We start from the raw sequence: 13,696 nt of genomic DNA on the forward strand, positions 1-13,696 counted from the left end.
AGTATTTGGGAATTTTCCAGAGATCTCTGTTAGTGATCTCTAATTTAATTCCACTGGGGTCAGAGAACATACTTGGTATGATTTGAATCCTTTTAATATTATTGAGACTTGTTTTATGGCCCAGAATGGGGTTTCCCTTGGTAAATATTCAATGTGTGCACTTTAAAATAATGTGTATTTGCTGTGTGGAGTGTACTATAAATGTCTATTATTCAAGTCTATTGATAGTGTTGTTCAGATCTTTTATATCCTTAATGGGTTTCTCTCTACCTGTTTTATCAGTTTTTTAAAGTGAGAAGTATCAAATATCTGACCATTTGAATGTAATTGTGAATTTGTGTACTTCTCCTTAGAGTTGCATTATTTTTGCTTCATGTATTTGAAGCTTTGTTATTATGTGCATCTTCATTTTGACACCTTCATTTTATATAGGCATTCCTGTGCATTCAAAAGGGTATTTATTATTATTTTCCCAATATTTGAAAATGTTTTTTAGCCTGGAAAATTTCAGAATATCTAATCTTCCATATTATTAAAAATTTACATCTTTTCTGGATTTTTTTTCTTGTCAATTAAAATATAATGTGCTCTCACCAGTCAGAATGGCCATCATCAAAAAATCTAGAAACAATAAATGCTGGAGAGGGTGTGGAGAAAAGGGAACACTCTTGCACTGCTGGTGGGAATGTGAATTGGTACAGCCACTATGGAGAACAGTATGGAGTTTCCTTAAAAAACTAAAAAAAGAACTACCATATGACCCAGCAATCCCACTACTGGGCATATACCCTGAGAAAACCATAATTCAAAAAGAGTCATGTACCAAAATGTTCATTGCAGCTCTATTTACAATAGCCCAGAGATGGAAACAACCTAAGTGTCCATCATCGGATGAATGGATAAAGAAGATATGGCACATATATACAATGGAATATTACTCAGCCATAAAAAGAAACGAAATTGAGCTATTTGTAATGAGGTGGATAGACCTAGAGTCTGTCATACAGAGTGAAGTAAGTCAGAAAGAGAAAGACAAATACCGTATGCTAACACATATATATGGAATTCAAGAAAAAAAAATGTCATGAAGAACCTAGGGGTAAGACAGGAATAAAGACACAGACCTACTAGAGAACAGAGTTGAGGATATGGGGAGGGGGAAGGGTGAGCTGTGACAAAGCAAGAGAGAGGCATGGACATATATACACTACCAAACATAAGGTAGATAGCTATTGGGAAGCAGCCACATAGCACAGGGAGATCTGCTCGGTGCTTTGTGACCGCCTGGAGGGATGGGATAGGGAGGGTGGGAGGGAGGGAGATGCAAGAGGGAAGAGATATGGGAACATATGTATATGTATATGTATAACTGATTCACTTTGTTATAAAGCAGAAACTAACACACCATTGTAAAGCAATTATACCCCAATAAAGATGTTAAAAAAATAAAAATATAATGTGCTCTTATTTAATCAATAAAATAATTAATGTTTTTAGTTTTTTGAGATTCTTGATAAATTTAATCCAATTTTTTTCTTGAAGTCATCCTTTTGGATCCCTTTGGTTTCTTGTTTTAATTTGAACTAATTTCTTCTTAACCCTTCTTCACAGATGTAAAACTCGGATTTTGTTTTTAATCTCCATGGCTAGGTTAGGTACATGCCTCTGATTTTAGTCACTAATTACTTTTTTGATTTTGAGGTGTACTGACTCATGTAATTATTTTAGAAGAGTATTTGAGTGATATGTTCTTTGAATTTGGTGCTTCTGAATATGTCATTTACCTTTGTCATTTTGTTATAGTTTGCTGGGTGTGGAATTCTGAGTTTAAAACTATTTGCCCTTTAATTCATTACATGGTGCCAGTATAATCTTAATATAAAAACCAATAAAGTTAGTGCCACAAATATTTAGAACAATTTCACTTATGGATAAGGATATAAACTTTCTAAACAAAATGAACATCAGCAATGCATTAAAAACAATAACACATTATGACAAATTATTTGGGAAATACTAGTTCATGATCAGTGAACCAACTGAAATAAATAATTATCAATATATTACAATCTAAAGGAGAAAAGTCATGCAACTGTATCAATAACAATAAATGCTAACAATTTAATAAGGCGGTTACCATGTGCCAGATGCTGTTCTAAATTCTTTATGTATAGTAACTCATTTAATCCTTATATCAACCTTATGAGGAAGGTGATATATATTATGCTCCTCTACACGTGAGAAGACAGACACATAATAGTAACTCAAAAAGATCATATTGTTCTCTAAGTCAAAGAACAGGGATTCAAACTCAGGTAGTCTGGATCCAGAGTTTATGCTGTATTATATTGTGTCATTAATAGATACTGAAAAATCATTCTATAAATTTTTGTTAACATTCCAATTAATAAGAATAAAGGAACTACTTATTATAATAGAGATAATTTACCTGTATATAGAGTTAAAGCAAAAGAGATTGAACATCTGAGAGAAGAGACATATTGGATCAATTTTTGCCCTATATTTTCTCAATTCCCCTCAGAACTAACATTGAATGTTTTGTTTTAGGAAGTGTATTTTAATTTCTTAGAATCCATTCTTGTTGTCTTATTTCTCTTTCTCATGTCAAAATTTTTTGGTTTAGTTTAATTTTATGAGTGCAACATTTCAAAATTTTCTCAACATATTAATTAGAAAAAAAAGTTGTATGCTATTCCCAAAGTTCTACTCTGTTCTCTTTAATGTGATTTATTTTATTTTTTATTTTATTAAGTATCTTGCAGACATTAGTTATAAATTAGAAAAGAAAACTGCTTTAAATTCTCTACATTGACAGAAATAACTTTTTGATACTGCTTAAGGCTGAAGATTGTCTTGGTCAAGGATTTTAATAATAAACTGTTTTATGTAGCTTGTTCAAATTTTTATTTTATTTTATGAAACATATAATCCAATAATTAAGCATTTTTGTGTATTAAGTGTATAATCAGTATACTGTGAGTTCTTAAATATCAGTTCAATATATGATAGAAGGGACATACTGGAAGCAAAGGGCAAATGAGTTTTAATGAGGAGATAACATTCACCAACACACACTTAAGTAGAATAGACCTCATTCTTTACATTGCAATATTATTTGTAAGCTGGCCAGTGTGAGGGCTTGAAATTTCATGGCATAATTAGAAAATCATTGTGGCCTCAAAGACTTTGGTATCTTGGGTCATAAAACAGTAGTGGTGGAGTACTTGCTTTTTACGGAGATTTTTTCCCTGTGGTTTATCTTTGAGAACAGAATTCAGATGTTCGTTGACTATCTCGTAACAACAAAGTCAGGTAAGAGATTATTAAGTGAATGTAGCTAGGATTATCAATGAAGGCACAGTGAAGGTAAAATCAGTACTTTCAGAGCAAAGACTAACTTATTTCTGACAACTCTGGTAACTGCTCAAAAAAGTGAGGCTGTGATTGTGTAAAGCTGTCTGCTAGCTAAAGACATTAAATTCAGATCGAGTTCAGGAAATAGCTTGTTGGAGAGAGGAAAACTGAGGCTTCACTTGATTTAACCTCTTTTTTTTTTTTTTCTAGAAACGGTTTATTTTCTGTCAACGTTATTTCCGTTTTGTGTTTGAGTCTGTGGAAGAATAGTTTAAGCCCACTCAGAAGTTGTTCCTACCCGTCCAGTGGCCAGAGCACTGGGGGCCGCAGACAGTCCTCGCTGGCGGATGAGGCTCGGTCTCCAGTGGGGAACTGCCGGGTGGGCACAGAGGGCACCTGCGCCTTCAGACCCGTCTGTGACCTTGGGTGCAGTAGCATTGAGTTTGGGAGCTGGAGCAGGCCATTCACCCTGAAAGTCCCCCTCGGTCACAGCCTTCCCAGCAGCCGCCTGCGCTCCCTTTCCGTCTCTTCCGGAAGTGGAGGTGGGGCTGATCTCCCAGGGATGATTGCGGGAGATGGTGCCGCGCATGTGCAGACCATTCCGGGCCAACGTCCACCACGTCAGACCCCCGAGTGGGCTCCCCTGTTGTTGTTCCGGGATGGTAGCAGTGTCCACAGGGCGCAGAGGAGAGTCTGTGTCGCACGGGGCGATGGTGGGCGGGTTCACATAAAAGCCTCTGTGAGAGGCCGGTGGTGAGCCCTGGGAACGGTAGCCGCCAGAAGCCGTGGCTCGTGAAAGGCTGCCCGGATCCGGTTAGTGAAGGTTCCAGCAGTGAGGTGGTCAGTAATAGGAATGGCCCTGGTGGCAGCAGCAAACTTCAGCCCAGCTTGCTGGCCAGTGTTCCTGGAGGGTACGATGCTGGAATCAGCCGGTGTACAACGGCAACAATGGCAAAAGCTGCTGGAAGAAGCGTCTCCCCTGTTCTCAGATTTATGAGGTAGATGCCATCAGTTTTGCTTTTGTAGATGATTGTTCCATTTGGAAATCAAGGTTGTTGCCAACTAAGTGGGTTCCTGCCTCAAGAAATTTGAGGACAGCCTCCTCCTTCGTTTACAGGACGTCAGAGACTCAGGGCATTGTGAAAATTTCCCTTTAAGTTGCCACAGAAACCCAGAGGAGATATATGGATCCCTTTCTGGGTAGCATAGAAACCCCTTCTAACTTGTAAATCAGAAGGCACTTTCTAGAAAATTTTGCGAAGATTTTTTTCTACATTTGACCCTTGAACAACACAGGTTTGAACCTGTGTGGATCTGCTTATACATGGATTTTTTTCAATAGTAAATACTGTAGTGTTACCTGATCTGTGGTTGGTTGAATATGCTGACAGGGAAATGTGGATACTGAAGAATAGCAGATACTGGGGAACAATGTATATGGAGGGCTGACTATAATTTATATGCAGATTTTCCACTGAGGGCTGGCTGGGCACCTCTAGCTCCCGGGTTGTTAAAAAGAGTCAACTGTACATATTACAACTTTGACTAGATGCAGTCAGTGTTGTTTCGATAGACACAGTAACTTTATAGTGGAAGATTTCTGTTTTTTAAAGTTTACTTATTTATTTTAAATTATTTAAAATTTTTTTTGGGGTGCGTTGGGTCTTTGTCACTGCGCGCGGGCTTACTCTCTGGTTGCTGCGAGCAGGGGTTACTCTTCGTTGAGGTGCGCAGGCTTCTCGTTATAGTGGCTTCTCTTGTTGTGGAGCATGGGCTCTAGGCGTGTGGGCTTCAGTAGTTGTGGCACATGGGCTCAGTAGTTGTGGCACGCGAGCTCTAGAGCGCAGGCTCAGTAGTTGTGGCGCACGGGCTTAGTTGCTCCACGGCATGTGGGATCTTCCCGGACCAGGGCTCAAACCTGTGTACCCTGCATTGGCAGGCAGATTCTTAACTACTGTGCCACCAGGGAAGCCCCTGGAAGATTTCTTGTCAGTAAAATCATAGTGTTTATTTTGAAGGACTGGATTTAAATCTGAGGACTGTCTTTATTTCTCAATTGTCTCAACTGTTAATCGGGAATATTACCTACCTCATGGGCTTTTTGTAAGAATTTAAAAAAGTAATACTGTTAGGTACTGGGAACAGTGTCTGACACATAGTGAGCACTCAATAAATGTTAGATATTGTTACCTATCTACTGTCTATGAATATCTCTACCTTAAACCTCCAGGTAACAGGCAAGCTTCTTGCAGGGAGGAATAAAACTACATTTGTGTCTCCAAACAAACAACAAGAGATATTGCTTTTAAGTATATTTTTCTTAGCAGCTTGCAGATAGCAATAGCTGTTATGAAGCTCATACTCAAGGTCTGTGCTTGTTTCAAAGAAAGCTCACCATGTGTTGGGGGCTTGGCAGATGACTCAGTTCTGATTCCTTTTATGTCCACTTTCTCTCATTTTTCTTCTAAAATGCACAAGCAGCACAGCATCAATTTCTCTCTTCTCCTCCATCTCCCTCTCTTCCCCTTCTCCTCCCCCACACTCCTTTTCCTTCAACACACGCACACAAGGATACACACCAGTTTCGTTTTATTTATTTTTTTAATCCCCAAAGGATTCACAGAGCAGTCTGTTTGCAGCTGCCGTGTTTTCCACTGGTTAAATTGGCAGTTACCTACTGTGTGGAGTTGCTAGGAGAAGGTGAATAAGCATGATTACAGCATCATCGTTGTACATATTTTTCAATAACAACCTGTGGAGCTCGGTGGTCTGTCTTCTGTACGGCTCTTATGTTATTTTCTCATTGTTGTCATTAGTATTTGTTGAATTTATTGTTAGAGCCTGGTATATTTTTAACTCTTGGTTCCAGATCAATTAGGAGACAAAAACCTTGGCATTTAAAACAGCCACTTTTTTCTCAGGGCGGTGCTGCTGATACTGTTTCCTACCATCTGTTTTCTTATTACATCCTGCCCTCCTTCCATTGGTAGAGAGGAATTCAGCTTCTTCTGGTGTGCTAAAGTCATTCACGTTTCTCTTGTGCATAATAGATCTCAGAAACTGTAGGAATTCTGATGTACTTCAGTGCACAGAACAGTAACAAATGAGCTGCTTTGGGGGAGAGCTGGAGCGCTCAGTCGGTCAGTAGTACAGTAGCAGGCTCACATGTGTCGATTGTTTCTGTGAGGTCAGAGGATGTGTTTATACTGCTGTCTGCTTGAAGGGAGGTGATGCGGTGAGCAGTGGATATGCCTGTCAAAGTCAATAGCAATTCTGGCAGAAGCTGCCGTCAGCTTTGTAAATCTGCAATGTTTTGATAGATAAGAGATGCTACTGTATAACTGTTTTAAGATTTGTAGTGGACTGAGAAATGCTTGTTCTAGCTGCTGAAACTGACTAACTGTATTGCCCTAGGAGTATCATCATGGGGTCTACTGCTACAGAAACTGAAGAATTGGAAAACACCACTTTTAAGTATCTCATAGGAGAACAGACTGAAAAAATGTGGCAACGCCTGAAAGGAATGTGAGTAAGCTCTTTGCTTGGTCTGTGTTTTTATCCACCTCTCTGACCAAAAAAATTTTGACTATTAACATGATGAATTGTTGGTACTTTCTGACTTTGTGGATTAGTGTTTCCTTTAGAAAGATTTTCTTTAAAAAAAAAAATAAAACGTGTCAGTCTTAGCTAACAACTTGCTTGAAGGATGTATAGTTCTTTTGCACAGGTATGTTTTATGTAAAGTAAGGTAACTCCCTGAGAATTCACTTCACTATTAGACTACATGGCTTCTTTTAGACATTCTGTATGTGTTACTTAGATATGTGGCTTAGATACGCAGAAAAGTAATTATAAAAGCTGCTTGTCTGGGTACTTGCAGAAATAAAATTTGTCTCAGGTAAAAAGACAGATTACTACTAATATTTATTTGTGATTAGATTTTGAATAAAAAGGACAGGATTAATATGATAATAAATAACTATACTCCATTGTGCTTATTCCTTATGTCTTAATAATATTTTTTTAAGAAAAAAATGTTTATGTGGTAAAATTACTAGCAGCATACCAAACTTGCTTGAGAATTTTGGCTTAAATTAACCAATTCACTTCTAAGAGTACAGAATAGCTCATGGTGTAAACTAGACTTTAGTAAGATGGGTCAAGAAGTGTGCTTATGTCAAGCATGAAATGTTAAGTACCTGAGTCAAACTTTAATTGCAGTACTGTTTACCTTGCTGTTTAAACAGCATCTAGGTTTATTTCTGTGTATGTAACTAATTCCTGTTTAGTGTTCCAGCACACTATGTTTACATGCTTTATTTTAATTATGTCATAATTTTAAAATCAGATTTAATTTTTTAAAATATGAAATATGAATATTTACAGGCCATTGCAATTGCTTAGTATGTTTGCAGACTTCAAATGAAAATATGTTTGCTTTTCTATAATAATAGCTAAAGGAATCCTATACCATGAGAAACACAGGTTTTCTAGGATTTGTATTTCTAATGTTGTATACACATATTATTGTATAAAATGCAACATTTGAGTAAATTTAGTGTTGCTGTTTATCAAAATCTATGATTTTTTTTAAAAGAAAAATGATATCAAACTTCGTTAGGTAAAAATTCCTTCTACTTTCTTCCATTTGAATATATTCAATGATGTTTATATAATTAGTGTTCTCTGTATATTTTCTTATACTTGAAGTAATACATGGCATTACAGTGCACTGGTTTAAGAGCACACTGATAATGCAAACAACGTTTACCAGAGAATAACTTTTAAAAAGGAAGCCATCTTTACATCATTTGAATGAATTAGAGAAATATGTTTACAAGATTCATTGAAGATTTAGAAATCACAGTTTTTTGTAAAGGTGGTTCTCTAGGGAAACAAATAATCCTATAAAAGCAAATAACAACTTACAAAATTCATCAGCATAGATGAAAATTAAACATTGGCAGTCATCAGCTGATTTGTATCCTAACCTAATGAGTGGATGAACATCTGTACCGGAAAAATTATATTTCATATTACAACCTATTTTAGATTTTTTCCCTTTAGCAGGACAGGATGGTTCTGGTTTGTTTGTTTTGTTCAGTTTGTCTTTGTTCTCTTTTTCTGCAGTTATTTGAATGTATGAAGATGTATGGTAGTGAGTGTATGCATATGTCTTTAAAAAATTTGAAAAGTGAATTTGTGTTTACCTAACATTTTACAGCAAAGTTATCCAACTTTCACACAATCAGTTGATCTCAAAGATCAACTGTCATATTTTTTCAGGAGAGGGTGATAGAGTCATTTAGCAGTAGAGCTTCATGACAATATTCAACATGGATGTAGGATATAATTATATATGTACCTATATAAATTTTGAATTGTGTCTATATAGCACCACTGAATGACCACATAGAGACACTGAATGAACAAATTACTGATAACTAGGTTTTTTAAAATAATTATTGCTAAACTGATGGAAATGACTGATTGCTTTTGCATTAAAGCAAGAAAGAATTTTCATTTTGGTACTACTATTTTAACTTGTACTTGAAGACATTTCCAGTATTCTAGGTTCAGAATTGTCAAAACAAGAAGCTCTAAATCTAAAATCTGCATGACTAATGACACCCAAATTGTTTAATTATGGTCTTTTGTGTAGTCTAAATTCAAAGAAATGATATGAGGGACTCCCTATTCCATTGCTGAGATTGTCTTGCCTATTTAAAATCTTATATAGATTCAAACAGAATTTTAGCTTATCAAAATGTCTAGTGCTAGAATTCCACTTTTAAGTAATGGCAATTAAAATCATGTTACTCATGAAAGCTATTAAATAATTTTCTTAGTTTGGCAAAAAAGACTCAATGAAGGCCTTTAAATACTTGTTTGGAAAGTGATTTTTTCATCTTTAACTGCAAACTTTACAAATGCATTTATTTATTTCAACAGGATATTGAAATAAGTACATTTTTGAGGTTAAATAAAAATAGAGACAAAGGTTAAAGTAAAATAAGATTTATTCCAGTATACCTTAAAAATGGAAAACATGAACCACTACAGGTAGATATTTACAGAAAATATTTTATAGGCATTTTCATATAACATTATATTTTAGAACACTTTTTTTCAGTACATAGAAGTAATTTTTATATTTTGTAGCACATGTGAAAATGTTGATAAACTAATTAAAATATCAGTTCTTCTCTATCATTTTGTTGATTTCTTTCATTGAACTTTTAAATCTCCTTCATATAATATTTAATCAAGACAGCATATTCAGTAATGTGCTAAGAAATCTCTTATTCATTTGTGGGAACAAAGGTAAAACAGTTTTCTCTTCCCATTTCTGATGTAGACTTATATGCTTTGTTCTATTAATTTTCTTTTTATAGTTACGGCTCTTTTCTTTAGCTTTCTTCAGTCCATCTTCTACCACTAATTTGTCACTCAGTATGACAATTTAGATTCTACACAATGACTCACCATGTCTGATGGTAGAAATGTTAGCAAATGACTATGGCATCATGTCCTTCATAAACTATATTTTAAAAGAATCATATACTTGTCCATAAGTTACCAACCATTTAGGATTTGGAAAACACTTCCGATTTCTTTTGCCATCTTGAAACCTGATGAAATTTCTGGTTCAGAAGTTTCCTGTGACTCTGGGACCTATACTACTTCCTACATCCTGAGAACATTTGTCTAACACTAGTCTTTGCAAAGATTGTTAAGTTTATTGATTTCCATGAAGAAAGTTGATTTGAAGATTTTATATTTGTTTTCATTTATACATAGTAGTTTTTTTCAATTTAAAAAGAATCTTTTTTCATGTCATGATACTGGTTTTTGGTCTTTAAGTGTAAAAAGGGCTCTTCCACTGTGGAGTTTTTAAAAAATCAAATATGTTTTAAAACATTGGTACTGCTCTTTCCCGTCAGTGCTACTGTTCTAAGAATTTGATCTAAGAGGTTATAGCATTTCCAGAAAACTGTGATGAAGTTAAAATTCCAGTGAAAACCACAAGGTGTTAGAGTAAAACTAAATCAGAGTGTTATCCTACTCAGTTTTTTAACAAAAAAGAGGAGAGTTTGAACTGCTCAAAACCATAAACTATTGACAAAAAAGTGAGACTCACCACTCCATAGTACTTACTGCCAATACTTCAGTTTTTATAGATGTAAGGCTATGAGAATTTCGCTGTTAGAACCTAATGTAATATATGATAACTGATTTTATATGTAGAGACACATACCTCTTTATCTCTCCTAATCCATACAAATATACAGATTTTAAAATCTGGAATTGTGAATACAACAGTGGAAAGACTTAAACTTCTTTTCTCATTTTTTTCTCTTTGATTGTTGGTATACATGATCTTCAGTAGTAGAAGAATAAAATGTAGAGGAGTAAAAGGTGAAGGAGAAAGCAGAAACCCTATAACTAATTTCAATTAGCTGTTATTTTAGAGGGCAATGTGTTATACGGTTCTCTTCTGATGAAGTAGCCCAAAACTTTATCACCAGGAAGATGTAGCAGAAATACATATTTAGAACAAAAATTGGCAAAAGGTAAAATGACAGGCGTTATTAGCACCATATTACCAAACTAGAATTATACTTTAGGATGGAGCAACATTATAGATTAGAAGCAAATAAATCTGATCCTTTTACTCTCCTGCTTCAAACCTTTAAAGGTTTCTAGTGCCCTCCCTTCAAAGTTCAGCATCCATATGTATAAAATAGATAACTAATAAGAAACTGCTGTATAAAAAAATAAAATTAAAAAAAAATTAACAAAAGCCAGACAAACAAAAAAACAAAGTTCAGCATCCTTCCCAGGTCTCACCATACCTGTTCAACTTTTGGAGCCTGCTCTCATGCCTCTTCCTCTGTGGCCCCCTCCCACCCAAACCCAGGGTTGCACAGAAGAAATGCTACTTACTTCCCATCTGCCTTTGCTCATTTTTTTCTCTCTTCCAGAGGGAACCATTCCTTTCTCCTCTCTCAGTCAGAGTTGCTCTTGCTTCTCATGAGGCTTTTAGAGATGTGTGGGGATGTTTCTGGTTGTTTCAGTGCCTGAGAGTGTTTCTGTATTCAGTGGACAGCAAGGTCCAGGCATGATAACTGTACTCCAGAGCTTAGGACATTCTCTTATCAGGAAGAATTGTCCTACTAAAAATTCTAATTGAGAGCCTATTAAGAAATGCTCAAAGATCTCTTCTTAAATTTCACTTGCAAAAGAAATCCTTCCTGACCTTCCATACTAGATTAGTTTCCTATATTTGGCTCATTAAGTAACCTGGGCTTCCCTTTTCATAACAAAATCTACCTTCCCCACAAGCTACTGAGAAAAAGAGCTATGTTAGCTGTGTTTGCTTGTGGGTCTCCAGCCCGTAGCATAATAACTGGCATATTGGACATAATGCAATAAATACTGTTAAATCAATCCATCAATGAATAAAATTCTGAATCTTATAGTGGGTCTAACTACAAAATTAGAAGGTCAGTCAGGCTGTCAATATAGGGCCTAAAGCCAGGTTGGAGGAGTGGCAATAGATTCATAGCTGGAATAGGGATAAAGAAGATGGAAGGAAATAATGTTTGCTTATCGTCTACTTGTTGTCAGAACTTTCCAGATATAACATATCTGTATTCTCATTTACTCTTTTCAATGATTTCAAGAGGTGAGTATCCTAAGTTGGTTAAACATCCAGTGTCTGATGGAACTTGGATTTAAATACAGATCAACCTAGTTCTAAACCTCTTATTCATCTTGCTCCCCAAATAAAAAAAACACAAAAGAGGACATTCTCACAATGGTTACCTAGAAAGATCACCAGAAAAGGATCTAGAGTGGTGCTTCTTAAAACTTAGTCCATGAGCCTTATGGTAGGCAGACTAATTGACCCCAAGAGATGTCCATGTCCTAATCCCCAGAACCTGTGAAAATGTTACTTTATATGCCAAAGGGGAATTAAGGAGGCAGATGGAGTTAAGGTTGCTAATCAGCTGACCTTAAAATATGGAGATTTGTCTAGATTATCCAAATGAGCCCATGTAATCACAGGTATTCTTAAAAATGGAAGAAGGAGGCAGAAGGAGGTCACAGTGCCATGATGTGAGAAGGACTCAACTTGTCTTTGCCAACATCAAAGGTGGAGGAAACAGGCTATAAGCCAAGGAATGTGGGAACCTCTAGAAGCTTGAAAAGGAAAGAAAACAGAATCTCTCTAGAGCCTCTAAAAAGAATGTATCCCTACCAACACCTTGATTTTAGCTCAGTGAAACTTGCATCAAATTTCTGACCCATGGAACTGAAGATAATACATTTGTGTTGTTTCAAGCTACTCAGTTTGTGGTACATTTGTTGCAGTAGCAATAAGAAACTAATACATTTCTCCTGTAACAGAATAGTAAGAGTATTTAACCAACATGGCCACTCCTATCCTCTCCCAACACACACATACACTCTCACTCACACCCACATACACACACACAGACACAGACATGATGCCTAGAGGTGGGGCCCAGCCTAGGTCACTCTATGGCACACTGGAGTTAGATACTCATTATCCTTAGCCATTAAATAACTCACTGTCCTCCATCTAACCCTGGATTACATGCCCAGAACCCCAGTTTTTTTTACCAAGCTCTGATATTGAAAATATATAGTGGATTCATTTCAAATGTCAAAGAATGTTTATGCTATCTTTCTTGGAAATTGCTGATAAATCTCAGTCTCTGTTCTCATATGGATGTGTATGTGACTCTTCTGATGGATTAATAAGGCAAATCAGTTTAAAAAAATCAGTTTTTTAGTCATAAAACTGATTTGAAGAAAAGCATCTCACAAAACCTATATTGGTATACAGATATAATATTAATATGAATCTCAGTTCTTGCATAACATTATGTTATGCTTTCTAGAATGGACATTGTTGAGATGAAATACCTTAGAGATGAAGAAATTGAACTTGGAAACAGTCAGATATTTTCTAATACCATCTATCATTTAATGAGTGACTGTGGAAAAGTTATTAGATTTTCTGTGAAATCCAATTATTTCATTCGTTATTCATTCAGTCATACTTACTGATTGTGTAGTATGTCAGGTACTATTGTAGGCACAGGAACTTACATTCTAGAGGAAACAAATGACCAAAAAGTAAATGACAAAAAAATAAGTTAAAATGGAGTAAGAAGTGACCTGAAAAAATGTGCTAGGTCATGTGATCAAGAGTCACTTGGAGAAGGTATTTTGGCTAGTCAGGGATGACTTCTCTCAGGAGGAGTTGAGACAGACTCCTGTCCTTCAT

General features: G+C 35.9%; 1 pseudogene; it reads right to left on the bottom strand.

The window, feature by feature from the left end:
- Positions 1-3,646: 3,646 nt before the first annotated feature.
- On the bottom strand, positions 3,647-4,421 carry LOC132521526 (small ribosomal subunit protein uS2-like; annotated as a pseudogene).
- Positions 4,422-13,696: the final 9,275 nt, after the last annotated feature.

This window comes from Lagenorhynchus albirostris, chromosome 6, assembly GCF_949774975.1.
Source record: "Lagenorhynchus albirostris chromosome 6, mLagAlb1.1, whole genome shotgun sequence".
NCBI lineage: Eukaryota > Metazoa > Chordata > Mammalia > Artiodactyla > Delphinidae > Lagenorhynchus > Lagenorhynchus albirostris.